The 21,761-nt window shown below is 36.2% G+C and overlaps 1 long non-coding RNA gene across 5 annotated transcripts in view; it reads right to left on the minus strand.

Annotated features, from left to right (window-relative positions):
- Positions 1–390: 390 nt before the first annotated feature.
- Positions 391–21,761, minus strand: part of LOC127635557 (uncharacterized) — a 34,594-nt gene continuing 13,223 nt past the window's right edge. Inside the window, exons 2-6 of one of the 5 annotated variants that reach the window (XR_007969489.1) lie at positions 20,389–20,579; positions 15,031–15,152; positions 4,931–5,043; positions 1,050–1,116; positions 391–577 (exon numbers count right to left, since the gene is read on the minus strand). This is a non-coding gene — a long non-coding RNA (uncharacterized LOC127635557). The other 4 variants (XR_007969491.1, XR_007969487.1, XR_007969490.1 and 1 more) reach the window with 4 other exon arrangements.

Below are 21,761 nucleotides of genomic sequence, written 5' to 3' on the forward strand. Positions count from 1 at the left end.
TATAGGATTTAACTTTACACTGATATGGTTAGGAAGTAATGTGAAGTAATTATGTAAACACATAAGTATTTTAATGTTTATGTATTGGCCCTATTTAACTTTCATTGTAAGTACCTAATCAATATTATGCCGCAAATGCTATCAATTGAGCTTAAATTGTATTGAACTCTGAACATTCCTAAAGGGGGTTTTAGGAACTCCCCTTTAAAGGAATAGTTCACCCAAAAAGTAAAATTCTCATATACTCAAGAGCATCCTGTTACAAATCCCATAAAAATTACTTTCTTTCTTTCATAGAACACAAAAGGAGATGTTAGACAGAATGTTAGCCTCAGTCACCATTCACTGTCAATGCATTTTTTTTTCAATACAATGAACATGAATGGTGACTAAGGCTAACATTCTGTCTAAGAATGAAAGTCATACAGGTTCGGAAAAACAAGGTTAAATAAAAGATTAATTATAGAGTAACCAATCTCTGACAATCTGTCTGAGACACTGTCAAAAGAGTCAATATATGAAACGTCTATATGTGGTCCAACACCATCTCCATGTCCCTTCTATGTAGGCCAAGGACCTGGAAACAAGACGATAGGTATTTTAGAGTAACGGATGAAGTCTAGAACCCATTATCTACTTCTGGCCTGTAATCTACCAATGGCACTGTTTGTTTTTAATTTCCAATTTTAACAGTTAACTGTCAATTTGATGCTTTATGGAAACTGTAGGTAGATACCTTACAGACCATGTAAAGAGTTTTCCCAGTCACAGACCAGAGAATACAACAAAGGAGCTCATTGGAACATTTGTCAGATTTTCTCTCCTTATTTTCATTTAACTCTTTCATTTTCCACTATACATCTAATTATAGCATCTAAGTACCCTGTATATAGCTATACATTCGCCCAACCTCTCTGACACACCAAAACCACACACAATCACACATATACAGTATGTATACACAATCACACAATACAGTATGTATACCATTTTGCCTTTCCATTTGCTCATGAGCCCCCAGATATAAGTCAATGTCTTGAATTACTCACTCAATGAGGGCCACCATCTGCTCCACTATGAGCTTGCTGAATTGAAGGTAATGATCACATAGACTTTCTGTATGAGAGAGAGGCACAGAGAGAAAGAAAGAGAGAGAGACAGAGTCACTCCATCAGTTTCCATCTAGCCATGTGCACATTGGGGAGTGGTCCTGGGTGACACACACATAACCACATCAGTTACCCCCCTATGGACCTTCCAGCAAATGAGTAGGCGATGGTCAGCAGAAAGAGGGATTGTTTTTTTTGTAATCAGAGCTAAAAAACAACATGACACATCTCAGAGCCGACAGACATGGGAGAGGAAATATACAGATGCCGTGAGTCTAAAAGGGCCCAGGGTTATGGCTAACACACTAAACGGGAGGGGAGTGGGGGGCAGGGGGAAATATAAAAAGAAAAACCTTTTTTTGGGGGGAAATCAGACTGGAATAAACCAGGATCAGAGATGGCTCCTGTCCAGTCTAGATCCTGCTGACTCACAAGCCCTGATCAAGATGATAAAAGGCAGGATGGGTGGTGTGGGTGTGGGGGGAGTCGGGTTTTGTTGGCTGGTGGTGGGTGCAACTCAATCAGTTTGAACTTATTATGTTTTCTTTTTTTTCAGCAGTAATGGGGGGTTTTTACCAATCCTGTCTGAGTCGCATAAACACTTTTCATAAAGTCTAGTGCCTATCTGATAACATCTGGATGCCCTGTGCATGAGCTTTATAATTAAAGTGCAGTGTCAGGATTTGTGCAGTTACATTTTTTAGCATTCATAACTTCTTTCAACTACTTGAGGGGATTGTGGGAATTTTATATGGCACATTATTAATTATTTATTTCAGACAGAACGTTTTCTAATAGACTAGAATTGCTTACTTTATATTGTAATTTCTAACAGTCAATAATTACTGTTATTTTACTGTCTACAATTAAAGTTTATATAATTATTAAGTGTATATAATATTATTTCATTAATTAATTTGCTTGTCAATTATCTTCATTAACATTCATGATAATATTAATGAATTTTAATGTAAACAGAGGGAGAAACAACTCATTTCATTTTTTATTTTTTTTTTCCTGATATTTGTTTCTTCTTTTTTTCAATTAAAAATGTTGACTGAAAAGGTGACATTAGCTGGGTGAGTTGATGCACATTTTGGGATATCGCATTAAAAACTGCTGGAATGAATCACAGAAATGCAAATAAAATGTGCATAAATTAGATTTTTACGCTCGCTTGAGGTGGATGCATATTTTATTCAATAAATAGAAATGCGCAAAAACCATGATGGAAACACAATTACAGAATAATCATCAAAAATGTGACTGAATATATTGTTCACAACTGGACAACCAGTGGACCAATCATTGCATTTGAAATATTGCTCTGGTCATTCTGAAAAAATGGTGCCCTGAAAATCCAAAGGCGTCATAGAGTATGTAGAGTAAATATGTTGAATACAAAGTTGAACTGTGCCAAAGAGCAGGCTCATTGACACTTTTTACAAATATATTATAGATCCACATGGCAAAGGCATAAAGAAGGAGGAACGCACACACATTGCGCTCCCAGATCTGTTTGGCGCGCTGTGGCTCCCAGACATGAGACAGGTTCTTTAGTGTTTTGTCTGTGTGCTCTAAAAGCCAAGAGTATTTTATAAATTAAAGCATCAGAGTGGTTACAATTTCTCCGGAAGTGATGACTTTGGTCCTTCAAACACATGGGATGGAAACGCTGCTTTACTCGCTCACTGTTTGTGCGATATTATGTTTTTAAATTAAATTTGCTTGGATGGATACAGCTAATGTCTAAATCTGTCAGTGCGTAAATGGTTATGTTTTAATATCCCAACATTAATGACACCATTTCTTGTCTCTTATATCCAAACCCAATACATCCTAAAACATAATTTACCAAATAGGCTAAAGGTAAAGCACCAGTATGAATGAATGAACTCAATTACAGTAAAAGCTGGTCCGAATCGCTGAGGGTTAATCACTGTGAAATAAAAGACAACATGTGAGACCTCTGTGTCACTTAGTGAACAAAAACATATTGTGTATCTGAATACACCTGATCCACAGGTGAGGTATGGCACTGAAAAAGACCATTCATTTTAGATGTATGACTAATACTGATACTTTTCTCTATCTCACCCTTTCACACACTTTGTCTATCTCTCACACACAAACTCAAATTCACAATCTCAACCCCTCTTCATCAACTCACACATGAGGGCACACACTCCCTTTTCCCCGGGTCTCTCTCTCACACACACACACACACACACACACACACACACACACGCATACAACATTAATGTAACAGTTAATGAGTGCACATATATTTTGATCACTGTATTCACTGTATAAGTCGAGCATATAAATCCTGACATTAGAAGATTTATTTATAACTTAAAATATTCAGAAGGCTAGGAAATGACAAACTTTTATTTTTCTGTGTTAGACATAAACTTTTGTACCCTACAAGGGAAATAGTGAGTAAGTCTCCTCCAACAAGCATTCAGTCATAACAAAGAAATAAACATTAATGTTGCCTACTTCTACACATTTTCACTGTTTAATTTGATTTGTGCATGTGTGAAAGCACATTTAGCTACTTGAACGTAAGGACTGATTGAAACAAAAGTGATATGTTTTCATTTTCACTTTGACTGTTCAGTATTGCCAGCTGTCATAACAGTTAAGTTTTTTTATTTTTAGCTCCAGTTCATAGTGATATATATAAAGACACCAAAATGCTGTAATTATTTTTATTTTTATTATTTGAGCCATTTACTAATCAGGATGTTTAATTAAACAAAAAAATAATATATAGATAATATACACATAAATGAACTGGTGCGAGAAGTATATTGAAGTCATAAAACAAAAACCTGGATAACAATGGCACTCATGAATTAAAATGCTTTTATTATCACAGAACTGTTTTAACTTTGGTATTAAGCTGCAGTATGTGATATTAAAAGTGTTTTAATTCATGAGTGTCATGGTTATCCAGCTTTTTGTTTTTGGACTACTACGAACCCTTGACCATAGATCACCTTAAGTTTATATTCACCCTGGAAGCGCTTTCTTTCATTGGACATTGTTTAAGGATATATTGAAGTCATATTGAAGTTTAGTTTGATTTCCTAAAGCTGCATTACATCCAGTCTTCCAAAGACATGACAAAATTACTTTAAGTGTGTTTTCAACAGATTTGGTTAATTTTCACTTGACTTAAATACACCTGAGTATGGAATAAATGTAAGGGCGTCTCAAATGAACCACTTTCACAGCTGCAACTTTCACAAAATGGAGGTGGATAAAACACAAAATGGCCGCCTCTTATTGTACTTAACACTTACAGTTGATCTAAATGGTCTTTCTGGCATCTTAACTACACACCTTTCAAGTAAAATTAAGATAAACGTATAGTACCTCATATTTGGGCTAATATACAGTATGTAACCTCAAATATAAACTGTATGTATGTGTGCATAGAACATAAGGACATATAGGGATGTTTATTGGATGCTCATTTGTTTGTACACAGGCATCTCCTATAGAGTTATGTATTATTTATTTCTCTTATTTGTATGAAACCACTACAGACCTTCTTTCCCATTCTAATTTTCTAAATTAATGTCTGCCCTTAATCAGCATTGTCAAGTAAATTTCCTCGTAAAACTAATCTTACCATGTCACTAAAAATGATTCAGATATTTAAAAGCTCAAATATAAAGCCTATAGTTTGTGGATACACATACTGAAGCATGCATGAATAAAATCATTTGTTTTCTGTCAGGGCATCCACATCTTTTTTGTACTGTATGTTTTTCTATCTACAGTACATGTATGTGTATGTCTTGACTCACATGAATGTGCATTCTTTCGACTGTCTTTCTTGTCACGCTGAAAATAATGTCCAGAAATGATTTGGGAAATGTCCAAAGTTGACCCCTGACAGATGAAATGAGGGATTTGGGATCTGAAATATACAGAAAGATCATGAAGTTGTAGGAAAGCATAGGGAAAACACTACAAATTGTTTTGTTCTAAAAAGGAATTTGGAATAAATTTAATGCAACATTGCTGTAATAAATGCAATGGTGGTAAAACAGATCATATATGTTTAATTATATTCAGGAAAATGAAGAACAAATGCATGAGGCAGGAACATCATCCTGCCCGTTTCCACAAAAATGAAGCTTTGAATAAAATGAATGTCATGTTTCATTGTCAAACAGAGGCACATTCATGTGATTACTAATAACCTGATGAAAGCTCTTCTATATTTCGGAACACTTACAGAGACACAGGACGGGATTCCAAAGAATTTATGGACAATTGTTTGGATTGTGAACTTCGATCTTTGGTTAAGTTCTACGGGGGGGTGTGAGAGCTGTCAGAAAAGTAAGCAGACATTATTTCATAAATCTAAATGCAGATTTTATTTTATGCAGATGAATTAAGACATAACACAGATGCATTAATTACAGTATTATAATTGTATTTTTTTTTTAAATGTAAATGTTAATAATTTGATGGTTTTAATATGCTCTAATATTTAAAGATTTAATGTGAGTTGACTAACACACAAAAGAGATGAAAAGAGGAAAAGCAAATTAGAAATTTAGCTTTTCACATAAAATAAAACAATAAGTAGAGGACATCAATATAATTTTTTCTCAATTTTCAAGAGACATTTGAAGAGAAGGACACGAAGATCTGCCCTTTATAATTCTTTTTAAATAAAAGACGTCACACACACTTTGATCTTTGCAGAGTCAAATGAATGAGCACCTTTTCAAGGTTTTAAAGATCTCTCAAAATGTTTTAACATCTAGTTAAAAACATTTATTTACTCTGCCATAATGCAATTAGAAATGGTGTTAATTATGTAATTACTAAGATACATATGACAGTAACGAAGACCTTACAATACATTCAAATACACTGCTTTCAGTTCAACAAAATAACTATTTGATTAGGAGTTTAGGTCAATGGTTTAATATATTTCATTAAATATATTTTAGGTATATATATATACACATTATATTTATTCAATTAACCTCTTTTGCCTAAACCCTTGATAAAAGTGAGACAAATTTAAAATAAGAAAAAGAAAACTGCTAGACTGCTTGCTAACGAAATCTTTCTAATAGTTCAAGATTTCATGCGTCTGTTTTTAAAACCAAACAGCTAATATACATATCTGAGTTATGCATATCATTTTTGATGAAATAAAAAAAACACATTTGTGCCTAAATCATAGTGCAGGGACATTTTGACACCGAGTTGTATTTCAGTATTAATTCATCTTAGTAGTTTATTTAGATCTTTTAAATCTTTACTGTTTAAAATCACGCACAAATTCTGCTTTTTCTGTGCTTGATTTTAAAACACTTTTTATTGTTTAATCACAGTAATTATTTAAGTCTTTCACTGACTTGGTGCTGTATCTGAGAAGTCACAATGCATTTAATTTATTAGACTGATTAATAAATCTGATTTGGCATTTTCCAATCATTAAACTTGATTTGAAGGGGATTCTGTGAAATTAAGACTGACAAAGAGTTGCCACATTTTTTGTGAAGATTTGAAATAACCATTTGGTTTGAAAAACATACAATGCCATTTTTTTGTGTGCAGTACAGACAAAAGGATGTCAGAATGAATTTCTCTTGTTAGATTAAATTAGAACAAATCAAAGTATCTAAAGAATTAGGAATCAAAGGAGAACTCTGACTTCAAGGAAAGATGTGGAATGATTTTAGAATACAAACTGATAAAGCATTTAAAGATTTGAGGAGAATGGACGACACTTCGTGTTCTTAGTACACCAAAGGTTTGCAATATTTTTTGTTATCTTTATATATATTTTGCATGATCACTCCCCTATAATTAGAAGGGATTTCTGCATGATTAGAAGAAAATTAGAGAGAGAGAGAACGTGTGTGTGTGTGTGTGTGTGTGTGAGAGAGAGAGAGAGAGGATCTGTGTTCACTTAACGACAAGTAGTTAAACTACATTCATTATATTAACTTCTGTGTCAGAAGGGTTAGAGAAAAAACTTAATGGCAAAATCCTTTTTAAATAAGTTGGTTCTAAGAACAACAGAGTTTATTTAGTAAAAACATTTTTGCAGGATAGTTTTTTCCCCAAGGCATAAGAGATAGTATGTGTATGTATCTTACCTTTAAATTCCCTTCTAGTGTTCTACGCTAAAGAAGAATATTCTGTTATAATGTTAAACCCTTACCAGAAAGATCCATGAACCTTGGAATGACACTGTTTAAATTCCATTTGAATTGGAAGAGAGGGGGGCAAGACTAGGCGGCAAGGTAATTCCTGTGAGTCACAGAATCCTTGAAATATCTGAAAGTTTAATTCTGACTATCTCACAAAAGGCTCTTTTATTGAAATTACAGGAATTGTCCTGCTTATTCCTTTGCTGGGAAGGGGTGGTAAAGAATCAATATAGAATGAAAAAAAAATTAGGAAGAGAAGACAAATGGCAGATTCTAATGAAACCCTTTTGAATGCTTGCATGAATGTCTTAATGTTCAGCAGATATATAGGTGGAATATTTGTAACTGTTTTTTTGTTGTTACTGTTGTTTATTTCTTTAAGTAGCAAACTGACAAATATGCAGGATTTTATTTAGTATTTATTGTCATCAACATATACAGTCTAAATATCTTAATTGTTGGTTTGATGAGGAATTTAAATGAGCAGAATAATGCAAAGTAGGAGAATTTGTAGTATTTGATTTGTTAATACTTTTTAAATAGCATATATATATATATATTAACTTTTATTAAACAAAGGAAAATGTTTAAATAATTATCAGGGTATTAAATAGATGTTTTCATTAATAACTAAGCGGCAACACATTTTATAATTATTATTTAACCTCTTTATGCAATTTACAGTCATCTGAAATACACTCTAGAATAGGCTGATATTTAAATGCATTTAATAAGTATTCTTTAAATATTAAGCATTCATCAATATTTCATTATCAATGCATACATGCTTTTAAATCAATTTTTTTATTTATTTTTTTTGCAGTTTAGTGTATACACATATATTGCACATATATCATCCACTGTATGATCAAACATACACGTTTAATGCTAACCGATCATGAAGAGGAGCAGGGCAACTGGTGGAGTTGCTGGCAGGTGGCAAATATAATTAATATATTGATGGCATGGTCCAATGAGATCATATTTAATTCATTTACTGTACATAGCCTGAAAATGCTTTTTGCTGCCAGAGATAAAAGTACATTAGCACTCAATACAATAGTTGAGGGGCATGGGAGGGGATTTTACTGAATCAAGCCTAATATGGACATGAAATCAGTCCAAGAAAAGCTGGCAGTGGAGAGAAGGGAGGGGAGATGGGGACCAGCCAGAACAGCTGTGTTATGATTGGACAACCTTGAAAATTCCGAATTTGTTCTGTCCAATCACAAACTGTTTGGACACATAGCAACAGCACATTTTCCCCTCAGCATCTTAAGTGCTTTTTTCTCCACAGATTCTTCTGTTCATTTTTGAAAGCAGACATAAAAATGTCTGCTCAAAATGTCAGTTTGGTAAAAGAGGAATGTCTTTTGTTCAGAGCTTGAGCATTTTGGATCGCCTTTAAACCGCAAGATGAAAGCATTAGCTTAAAGAGTGACACAGAGACATTCATGCCCATCCCTGTTACAAACGCATCATTCTGCTTGAAGCTGTGAGTCAGTTTCAAATGGTCACAAGAAACTGCTGAGTAATGTCAAGACTAAATCACTGCATTCAAGTCCAGTCACATGCTCTCTCATCTGTCTTCAAAGGTATCTTTTAGTTTCAGACATCTGTATACAGGATTCACCCGTCACCCATCTACCACACACACACAGAGAGAGAGAGAGAGAATAGACATATTGGAAATATTAGCATCTACAGGCAATGGACTCCCAACAATCACGCATTTAGAGTGAATGAATGTTATTTTCGGAATGTTGTACTCATGTGTAGCTGACTAATTCATCCAACTAGTCATTTATGTGGCAGAACAGGCTAACTTTATCCTAGACGACAGCGCAGAATACTGATGAGAGCTAAATCGAGCAGCTATTTCAGTTTTATATAGTGCAACACATGTAATAAGGACTTTGTGACGTATTCATTAACTCTAGTGGGAAGTTCCCTGTCCACAGCAGTGCCTATCTGACATGACGAATGAATAACCAGGCTAGGTTTTTTTTTTTGGTTTGCTTGTTCTTTTTTATATATTTTTCTCACACACATGGAAAATTACCATTTGGCACAACGTTCAGCCACCACAGTCTCCCACATTTACCAGCTCCGACCCTGCGGTCCCTTGGTGCAGGGCTTACCAGCAATTACATTTAAGAGGACTCGTCAAAGGTGCGCCTTCAGTTAAACCATGGGAGACAGTCTCAGCTCTCTCTGATATGTCTCCAAAGCTGTCTTTTGATATCTGTAATGATCACGTTTTATAGTTTTTCTTCAGAGGCGGTTTGGTAAGTTTTTCAGTAGAGAATTTTAGAGGGCATATCATTTTACAGAAGCCATTTTTGACATTCTAACTTACATTTAGCTTATTTTAGGACATGGATTTCCAGGAAAAGCCCAAAACCTCATACATTTGCCATTCCTCTGTACAGTGTTTTAAAAAAAAAAATTTTACCAAAAAATGGTGTTCCACGTAATGGAAAATGGTCTGCAATAATATACATAGGTTGAAATCGCGGGGGGTCGGGGGGGTCAGGACCCCCCCATCTGAGGGTTGTCCCCCCCTAAAATATCATTAAAATATGTGTATTAAGAATTGTTATGTTTATTGTCCCCCTCAAGATTTTGATGAAAGTTTCGCCCCTGCTTATATAGCGCCTTTTTTAACCTTAGAGGTTACCAAAGGGCTTTACACTGTGTCCCACTCACACACACATTCACACACACTCATACACCAATGGCGGCACATTGTATTTGATACAATGACAGTAATATATTTAATGTGGGTCATGATCGAGATGACAAAGACTGATGCGCATAAGACGCATTTAAGACTTCCCTAATCCACAATCACACCTAATAATATTCTTCTTCCCACACCACATTTAAAAGTTACTTCTTAAACACACCTTCTTCCCCAGATCCCCCTTACGTCAATACCACCTTAGTAACAATAGCAACATTCCTATACATAAACCATCAAAATATACCTGAAACCAGCTAATGGCACAACTTAATAACCATATTGCTCTATATATATATATATATATATATATATATATATATATATATATATATATATATATATATATATATATATATATATACATATATAGTTGTGAATTCCTCTGAAAAAAGATTTAGATGAAGTAGCTGGGAAGTTATTGTTGCATTTACATGGAATGTTAATTTGTCAGTTTGTGGAGCAAGTGAGTTTGCAAAAGCAAATATTGCTGATAATCCAACTCGATCTGGAAAATCAGTTTGTTGGCTGGGAGGAAGACCATAATCAGTTCAAAAATATAATTGTACTGTGCTTTTTTCCCCCTTCCTGGATGATTATGGCTTGCTTTTTTCTGAATGAAACCGTTTCACACAGGCACCAAGACAAATGCCTCTGGCACACATGCCGGCAAATATCAAAGTCCATTATGTGAAATGCTCACAGATACGCGCGCGCTATCTCTCTCTTCAATGTAGCACAGGAAGTGATTATGGGTGCCTGACGTAATCGGGCCCAGAAATCGTTTAAGGGAGGGGAAAAAAATCAAATCTATCTATCACAAGAAGGGGGAAAATGCGCGCCCTGGAGTCCACGTTGACAAATTCTTTAACAAGCTATGGTCAAAGGGAAGCTGGTTGAAGACTGACTCAGCCCCTCCTTTCAAGCAGTTTACTGGAAACATGAGGGGAGGCAGGGGGAGGAGGGAGTTTCAGAGAAGTCACGTGACCTATAAGGGCTGGGCTAACCACAGCTCCGGGAGGAGGAGAGGAATCAGGGCGAGGGGACGGCAGATACACGCCCTTCCCCAGCACAGATGCCTCCAAATCAGGTTAGTTACTTGACTGCCTGGGAGTTGGCAATGGAGAATTCACAGACTACCTAACCCTTTCAGTGCTGGAAAAGATTTTTTTGTTTTTAACCACTAGTATATAAAAACAAGGAAGCAACTTTTTTGTCCTTTTGTTTGTTTGTTTGTTTTGCTTTATTTAAGACATAATTAATTTTGTTGCTTTGTAATTAATACTTGTTTCAAAAAAAGAAAATCCAGCTACACTTACAGTGTTTTACTATAACACTAGTGAACTGCAGTACATGCATTTACTGTGCAAATATTTTGTGGCGCTGCTTGTACTTACAAATTGTTATTGCTACTACTGTAGTGATTTAAAATAGTTCAATGTAATATGTGTACAGACTATAAGTCAAATAAATTGTTGCTTATAATTTACACAAGAATGTCAATATGTACTGGAACAAGGAGAAAAAATTAAGAATGATTCCATTTTAGTGACTAAAACGGATGCAGCTGATAATAACAGTCTGACTGTGTGTTACACACGTGTGATGTGTCTGGTGCTCTGAAGAAACCAACATGACGACACAGACACACTGACATACAATCCCGTGCCCTTGACCTTTTGGGTAAGGAAAGTCTGAAAAACAGTCTTCAACAGAGTGCTTCTTATGCTACCACAGACGTCATACATAGACATATATAAAGACACACATACACACAAATAACCATTTATCAGCTTCCTGTACTCCAATTCTGGGAAAACACTGCAACACTATTTTGGATATTGTCTTGGACAAATATAGCAGCCTGTACAAAAAAAGTACAAAAATAACTCAAATCAGCTTTTCAAATCTGCATTGGAGAAAAGGATCGTGTCGGATCACTTCATCTTCTCTTCGCTCGCAACGTTAGCAGGATGATTTCTGAGAGCCAAATGAATTCAGAGCGGCCGATCACAAATTAGAGAATTCTTCAGTAGATTTAAAATGCAACAGGAGTAGAAAGTATGCCGTCTTCAATCACAGATGATATGAAGCTCAGTTTGCATTGCTGAGAAGACAAGAGTAAGGCAAGAACATTTTGTGGGAAATCGATCTTCAGTCTGCACAGTGAGATGCTGTGGTCCAGGCGCGAATGTCAGAATGACCAAACAGCGACACAGAGGGAGAACGAGCAAGAGAGAAAGAGAGAGAGAGAGAAGTCTGTGATAGGAGAGTAGGAGACGGTAACAGAGAGTGAGAAAAAGAGCAAGCAAGAGCAAACAGAAAAAGAGAGACACATCGCATCTTGAATCCGTCAAGTCCTCTGATTTCAGCTCTCACTCCGTTTAATTTTGCAATGCCCTTGTATCTCTCTCTGGTCTCTCTCTTTGCTTCGCTTTGCCAGTATAGTGAAGAAATGTGAGGAACGGCTGGACACAAATAGTTACATAAACAAACACACACATAAACACTCATATACAAAACATTACCACATTTTTTGGTCCTTGATGGATAACATGTACTTTTTTTAAAACATCAAGATTTTAGGTTAAAATTTGAATGTATAAGGGAAAGTGTACATTACTGTTCAACATCTTTTTAAAGTTTTTCACCATTCTAAACAAATGTTTGCCTTTAATAGTTTCATATTAAGTATTATATACTGTATTTAGGTCTAAGTATTTTAAGTCTCTCAATCAATATGAGTTCATAAAGTTGCATGCATAATAATTATTATACAAGAATGAGTAAAATACTGTTTAAAATGTCAAGTCAGCTTCCCTAAAGAATTTAATATCAACTAAACTTTATATATGACTAAATACACAAAAAACGAAATGCACAATACTATATAGAATAGACTTACAGTATATGTGTTTTGGGTGGCTAAACAGTACCCAGACCTGTCTTGGTGTACAAATATCAGGACCAGTGATGTAAAAATCCCATTAAAGCAAATATTGTGTATATAGACACACAAATGTATTTGTACACTTGAAAACTGTACAGTTGTTCCAATTTAAATTTGAGCACTAATGCTGATGTAATCGCAGAGAGCTTTTCTGTAAGTGAAACAATTGGCTGTCTGGCTGCAGAGTAATTCAGAAACAAAATGCCCACATTGCAAATGAGTCACAATGCGTATTTCCATCAGCGATGGTTTAAGGTCAACAACCGAGATAAAGGTTCCCTGTAACTCTGACATGACTAGAAACTTCTCATTCAAGAGAAAGACTGCTTGAGAAAGACCTAAATCTGTCATAACACTTATCTGAAGACACACACACACGCAATGTGCTTAAAGCATCTTATTGGTTGCTTCCAGAGAACTTTTAGGGTGGCTGGAATACATTCTAAATGATTATTTTTTTTTTTAAATAAACGAGGAGTAACTTTAATTGAATGCTTTTTGTCACTAACTTTGAGTGATTAAAGCCATTATATAGCATGAACGTGCAGGTTGAGACCATTTCAGACAATCTGTTAATAAAGTTGAATAGGTGTTTTACCATATTAGTGAACAATAATAATATGAAAAGATGTCCGAACATGAGTTTGACACCAGACTCCAGAGCAGTTGGTTGTATGAGTGGATGACGCTATTATGGTCAAACTACTCTTCCTGTTAATATTACAGTTCCCAAAACCATGTGGCAGCAATTGGTTGCAGACTAATCAGAAGAACAAAGCATGTGATAAGATTCCTTACAGTAATGTATTTAAATGACAGGTAGAAATCTACTTATTGTTCTCCTGGTGTATTAAGGGCTTGTGACCTACTAGAGTCAAGGCTGCTTGTGTAAATTTAAAATGTATTGATAAAATAGGTTTTGAGTTATATTGAGGGAGACAAGAAAGAGAAAGTAGATTGTTTTTTGTTTTTTCTTCACCCAATTAGGAATGCCCAATTCCCAATGTGCTTTTAAGTCATGTAGTGACTCGCCTCAATCAGGGTGGCGGAGGACGAATCCCAGCTGCCTCCGTGTCTGAAACCGGCAACCCGCGCATCTTATCACGTGGCTTGTTGAGCACGTTGCCACGAGACATAGCATGTGTGGATGCTTCACGCCATCCACCGTGGCATCCACACTCAACTCACCACATGCCCCACCGAGAACGAACCACTTTATAGCGACCATGACACTACTGTAAAAAAAAGAAGGTTACCCCATGTCACTCTACCCTACCTAGCAACCGGGCCAATTTGGTTGCTTAGGAGTCACTCAGCACACCATGGGATTCGAACTCCAGGGATGGTAGCCAGCATCTTTACCACTGAGCTACCCAAAAATTGTTGTGAATGATTGACAGGGTATTGCTATGTGGATGCCAGGTTATTCTAGGCAGTTGATTGGTGGACCCAAGTCAAAAGGTCCATCCCCAAGTCTCTATGATATTCTGGTCCCTAAATATGGCTATGGAGAACAAGAAAGAGTTCCTTGAGGGATCTTGTGAAAAGTGGGGGTGTGGTTTTGTGTTTGTGTTACGGACTGAATGCAAGGACAGAATAGAGGAGTAAAGAGTGCTAAAACAAAAGAAAGCGAATAGATAGGTGAAATGGAGAAGTGAGAGGGAGGAAAAGGTAAATCAGGACAAAACAGTAAGAATGGCCCAATGCGAGAGAGTTTCGGGTCAATTGATGGAACTGCTGATCTTGCGCAAGTGTTTTTATTCCATGAACATTTCATTTTCTGGGCTGTATTGAAAGTTGTTTTTGCAAATTGTGCTGATTTAACAGGCTTATGTTGATGAGGGGCCTGGGTTGCTCCGTGAGTTTTGACGCTGTCTACCACCCCTGGAGTCGCAAGTTCGAATCCAGGGCATGCAGAGTGACTCCAGCCAGGAATCCTAAGCAACCAAATTGGCCAGACCAGGCCAGAATAATATCCTTAATGTTGATCCCTGTAAACAAATGAGAAATAGCCAACCTATACTTTCTTACCATTGTTCTGTAGAATATCTCTGCAGACATCAAATATTCTTCATCATCGGTGTTGTCCACAACAACTTTGCAACTTTTGCCATAAAGCATGCTGGTAGCTTCAATGTTGCTCTTCCTGCATCCTGTGAACACACACACCAAACTGACAAAATTACATAAAATGAGTGTATATATGTCTGTGCATATCCCTACATAAAAAGGGATGAACATGAGAGACTCTCACAGAAAAGAAAAGTGACTGCTGTTTATCCTTTTGATTCCATACCAAAGAGATGCCAAACACAACTGCTCTGAAGGCTTATACAGTGAAATTAATAAGGTGATGTTCACAAAGGGCACACTACTGTAAAAAAAGAAAAAGAAAAGAAAAATAGATAGAATGCAACAGAACAGAAAATAATAAAAAAAATATTTTTTTAAATGTGGTGCATAGCAACAGTCAAAAACATCCATCTTGTTGAGGTTTACCTAGAAAAATAACACATTTTTTTTAAAAAAGCTCCTTACACACTCAAATCTCCAGTGCTTTTAAAAAAATGCAGATAGATTATAATCAGTGTTTTTTTTACACAAAAATGTACATCAGACCTTTTCTTTTTTTTTTTTTTGGCAAAATCCATTCATCACTCAACTAACACTTTCCTTATCCATTTAATCTGAGCCAAATAATTGTGGATCAATTTAGCTGTCCACTCCACTATATAAGAGCATTGCTCTGAAAAATATCAGATTATTTAGGTAAAAACATTGGCAAAAGTTTGGAGGAGTTTCTCCTATCTCTTGTTGTTGTCAGGCTGACGTTAATAGGTCTGTTATTTAATCTGGACATCCTGTCTCACATCCTGTCTCTTCAAAACAACTGGCTTTGATGGTGGCCGACACTGCATTACTCACAAAGCAGTTGGCTCTAATCTCCTGGGCAGCTGTCCCATTCAATGCCACTCGGTAGGAGGTGTTTAGTTAGTGTGAGTGTGTGTCATTCGTGTGTGTGAATGTGTTCCACCTGCCCCTTGGGTGGGGAGTGTGGAAAGCCCAATAATGTCTACAGGGGGTTAGCAGGGTGGCACAGGAACAGATGAGCTCAGCAGGATAGAGTTCTACTCTCCTTGATACACTGCTGCAAAATGGATGGGTGTGCACATTATTGTGTGTGGCACACTCTAAAGTAAGCTATCACTAACTGTTCAGGGGCAACTTAACTTTAACATATTTGAACAGATAAGAGCACACAAGTTTGTGTACAGTATGTGCTATGAGTGTTTAAGCTTGTTAAAGTCCCCTCCCCTATAATAGCCCCTGCCAATGATTATGACATTGCCAGTCTCATGGGACTGGGTGTAGCTTGGCAGACAGTCTGGCTTTGCCAGGTGTTTTGATTACGACCCTGATTGCTTGCTTTACTGAAATGGATGCAAAGGACCCGATAAACCTCCGAATGCAAAGGACCCGATAAACTCTTTTTTTGGTACTTGAGACTTAAAGATGGTTTAGGAAAATCAATAAAACCACTAATATATATATATATAATTTGTTATTTTTTTTTATTCACATGGAACATAATTCCTTGACTTTGTTCACATATGGTATCTGAAAAAAAAATGTTCTTTACATTTTTTTGTTTTATTTTACTTTGTTACACTTGTGTTTCTAGTCACAAATTACTGGCCATTGGAAATGAATGAATTAGCATACAAAATACAGAAATATTAAGTGTTCAAGAACATCACAATCCTTTAGATGAGCACATATATGGATGCGTTTTACCCTTGTAATTACCAGTTTGAAACCTAAAGAATTGTCCCGTAAACCACCCAAACCCACAATGTGTGATGAGTGCCCTTTTGTGCATTGTCTTTCCATGTACACTCTTTTATCAATATTTAAAAATCTACTTATCATATTATGTTGCGTTTGCGCTCATTTGAATCAGGATAGTCTGTTATGTCATTCGGGATATGTCTGTATATGTAAGTTATTTCATTATCTACGTTATAAGTATGTTTCAGAAATAAGGAAAAACATGCCAAAAAGATACTCCTGTTTATTATATTAATGTGTGTCAGTAGGAATTTCATACACTAATACTCACTGCAGTTTGGCCTCTGAGTGAAACAAATTTGCTCATTGCATTCTACAAATTGAGATCTTTCCAACAATATAACACATTACTTTTTCATCTTCTTTTTGGATTGACCAATTCTGAATATATTTATTGTGATAACAAATTTGCAAATGATGAGAATGAAACAACATTCCTTAATAGTTGGTAGGATCAGCTATATGTATTGAAAAGTCAAGATTCTAAGCTTTAAAATGACACATATTTGGACCTCTAAGCTCAGTTCAATGAATCATTCTATCAATATAAATATAATTTTTTAAAGAATGTGTTCAAAAAAAGGAGTACAAAACCTGTCATAATTACTAAAAAAGAAGTTGATAAAAATATCTAATGCAATATATTGTGAAAATAAATGTAATATGGGAGATTTATAAACAATCTTAGTGGCCCGGTCATTTTTGACCGGTAACACAAAATGTGTTAAAACAAAACGAACACAACACAAGGGTTAAAATAGATGTTGGTGTATATTTCAAATCAATCATGGCCACAGTAATTCATCAAATAATGATCAAAAGAGCACTTTAACCTGGCATATACCTAAATGAGCAGTGTAGTCCAGTGCTCTATCATCTGTCATGTTAAAAAGATCATTCAGTCGTCTGGATTACAGTAGTGGAGTGTTGCTGTTCAATTCAGTCCCGGCAGATTGAGCCGTGGTGGTCTGCTGCATGATCCGATATATACAACTCGTTCCCAGTCCCGCACCAATTTTGACACTTGTGCAGAAGCTGTCCGAGTCTGCATGATGACGCCAAAGGTGCCCCCTGGTGTCTTCTCAATTACGTGGTAAGAAACCCCATAGTTTTCACCAAGAAACATTTTTTCGTCAGTTAGCAATATTTGAATATTATTTTGTGTGCTTACCCTCAAAGTTTTATAATACTTATAAATATATTAGTGTGATATTACATTATACAATCATATATCATATTTTAGATCCCCTAACCCAACCACATTTCTAAACCTAACCGATAATCAACAATATAAAACATGAAAGAGATACTTAGATATTCATGATGTGATATATATTACACTATTTATGGATATTTTTAAGCACCCAACCGCACATTTATGCCTAAACTCAACCAGTGCTCAACAATAGAAAAGACGTAACAAGCAGATAAAGTACAATCACTATAATAATGTTTCAAACCTTAATATGGCATTGTGTGAGTAGTAAAGTGAAACTGAAGGCTTTCATCTGTAGAAATATCCCCCTCGGTGAAGGCATCCTGATCCTGTGTCATCCTGATTGTACCGGCACGTCTCATTCAAAAAATACATAGGTAATTACAATACAATACCCAAAGGTAAATACTTGAGCTCAGAACCAGCCTGTGAGATCGAAATTGCAGCATGCAAATTGCGTTTAGCACAGATTTTGCATCCATATTTGTGTCGTTGCTTGATCCGCATAATTAATTTAGTGAATCAGGTGATAAACAAGCACAAACATTGGTTACAAGATCACAGCATTTTTACCTTTTTACTTATTCTTACTTTAAGCTCACTCAAAGTGTGCCTTTATTTTATGGGCATTTTGGCCTTTTTGTTAAGGGAGTATAGAATGAAAGGAAAACATGATGCATGCTGGACTCGAACCTCCATATTGCAAGCCATTGGTCCGACAAAAATGATATCTTCAAGGAAAATATGCTGTGCTGAATTTAATATTTAAAATAAATATACTACTAACTCATAAAAATCTAATCCTGCAAAACATATTTACTCCGCAATAAAGAGGGAATATCAGAAACCCGAATATCAGTTTCTGCATTTGGAGGTTATGTCTCAATATCCCTGCTTTTATATGGTGGGTCTGCCTTCCTGAATATAACAGGATTTAGACTTGAAGTCTTAAATAAATACTTTTTAAGGCTAATAAAAATGTGATGACATCTCAGTGGTTTAGCACCACCAGTGTGGCGAATTTCTGTGTTTAAGAAAGTTCTGGAGAAACTCTATTTTGCACATATCATGTTGAGAGACATGAGGTGACAATGATATCACAGATACCCGAAAGCACTTCCCATTTCTGATGAATGGAACATGAAAAATAGCTCAAGAGCATCATTTACTGGATGCTACAAACACACGTTCTCGTTTCTCAGATTTGCGGGCCAAATGTGCTGTTTTTCTCAGTAATCAGCCTTTCCTAGAACAAATAACTGTTTGTCCTGCATCATGCATCAGTGTTTTGCATCAACCAGACAATCATACAGTCTACTTGTTTAAGATTCAGTTGTAGATTTGCATTGAAGTATGAGCTGCGTGACTTCAAAATGCACAAATCAGTGAAAGTCTGGAGAGATACATGAAGACTGGGTGTGCTACTTGCACAATAACGCAAGGTAGCAAACTGCCTTTTCTAGGTACTCTAACAGAAGATTCTTATCTTTAGGGGAAATCCTCTGCTGTGAAGATGACATTTTCTTCAAAATAGCTCAGATCAATGGTGATGTATTTATTCCTCCTATCCAACCATAAAGTACAGTTACAACTTTTCAGAGACAAACTATTTGTATAGCGTGAGCTTTGGGTGGAGCTACCTGTTTGTCTGGCCAATGAAAGACTAGAGGAGTGTTTGGGAAAACCTTTTGAAAATAATCATTATTTTAGCTTAAGAAATGTATATTTTTATTTCCATTTGGTGATGCTAGTGGTGCAATCATTTAATTATCTCAAGATTGGCTACCTGATCCTGATGACTAAACTGGCTAAAGCCACAATAGTAAACAACAGTAAGCAAGTATTCTGCATACGCACATAAAAATGAGGTAAATGGCAGGAAGGACAGAAAGAACAAATCTAGTTCAGTCTGTACCATCTTTGCCCTGTCAGTAGAATCACTTCCTCATTGGGTCATGCGTATATGTGTGTTCTAAAGAACAGGCTGTACTACACATTTAAAAAAAACGGCTAAACCACATGTCTGATGTGTGAAGTGTGAAACCGCTAGTAAGCATCAGTGGGGAAATACACAAACACTGACAGGTTCTTTCCCCACATCACAGTTATCATTCAGAAAAAAATAGATCTCAATGAAATCACATGTCAGTATTAATCACATAAAACTGGGCCATGAATTATAATGCTGTTGCACCATAAACATCCTCTTTAAAATACCTTTTCGATCCAAAGACTCTTTGAAACACTCATACATTTTAATACTTACAGAAACCATAATCTGAAGGATTCTAATGTCTTTTGCAGTGTATCTTAGCCCTACTCACTCATAGATGTGCATTCAGATGACTTAGAGATGATCGCCAACGGAGAAATGCCTCTATCCCTTTTCCCTTCTGCCCCTTTGCAGTGCCCACTTGGGGGTAGTAGATGAGGTCAGGGTATGGTGGTTCAGGGAAGTCCAGAAGAAGTCCATTCATGAACATGTAGTGTCATAAGTCATGGCTATGTGAGGACCCTGCAAAGGAAAATCAAAGGATAATTAGTACTGTGATAGATATGCTCAAGTGTAAACTTCAAGAATGATTCCTACTCTACATGTGTATTTTACTGAGTATTTTAACATTTATGGACTGAACCCATCCACGTCCATTAAATGCCTTACTGTAACTGCGATTTTTGCTTTTTTAATGAACGAGGGATGAGTCGAATGTAATTTTTAGGTAACAAACATTAAGCCCCACATGCTGTCGATGGAGTGACATAATGTGATCTGCAATTACTTGTAACAAATGAGTGGGAGGCAGAAATGGTGGGGGGTGATAATTGGAAACCCAGGGGGCAGAAAGAGTGCTGGATCAAAGGAGGAAAAGAAACTCTGGGGAAGAAAAGACCGTTACTAAGGGTGAGTCCTGCACCTGTGCCAAACACACTCTGACATAAAGGCAGAGAAGCATGAATGAGAACTTTCCATTATACAGTACACTGACACACACTACACACAAAAGCACAGGAACACACACTCATTGCTTCTCTGCAATCCATTCATATCACAAATACAGAAATGATGTGTCACCAGCCAACTGTTGCTCCATATAGGGAGGTAGCATGGTGAGAGTGGGCGGGGACATGAGACAGAGTGACCCTGTGATCTCAGTCAGAAATAGGCCTCATAAAAATTAGTTAAAGGAATAGTTCTCCCAAAAATGAGAATTCTGTAATTTACTGACCCCCATATCTGACTTTCTATCTTATATAGAGATCAAAATGAGATTTTAGGCAGAAGGACAGCCTTAGTCACCTTGTATGAAAATACAATGAAAGTGAATGGTGACTGAAGCTGTCAGTCCTTAACATCATTTGTGCTCCATACAGGTTCAGAACAACATGAGTTGTTGCTAGCAATCAAGCTCCTACACTGTGCTAGTTTCATGACTATCACTCTGGGCTTTTTTCTTCTCAAATTATAAAATAGTGTCAACTAAGATCAATATTTCCTGTCAATTTATTCACTTACAGTATTTGACAAGCAGCCGTGTAAAACTCACGCAGCTGCTATTTTATTCAAAACGGGGAAAGGGAAAAAGCAAAAACACGTGCAGTGTTCGGGATGGCACATCAAGGAAAGAACGAAATTCTGATGCTAAATTCTGAACTTGTTTCAACACATCTTACACACACACACACACACACACACACA

This window comes from Xyrauchen texanus, chromosome 43 (assembly GCF_025860055.1).
Source record: "Xyrauchen texanus isolate HMW12.3.18 chromosome 43, RBS_HiC_50CHRs, whole genome shotgun sequence".
Classification (NCBI taxonomy): Eukaryota; Metazoa; Chordata; class Actinopteri; order Cypriniformes; family Catostomidae; genus Xyrauchen; species Xyrauchen texanus.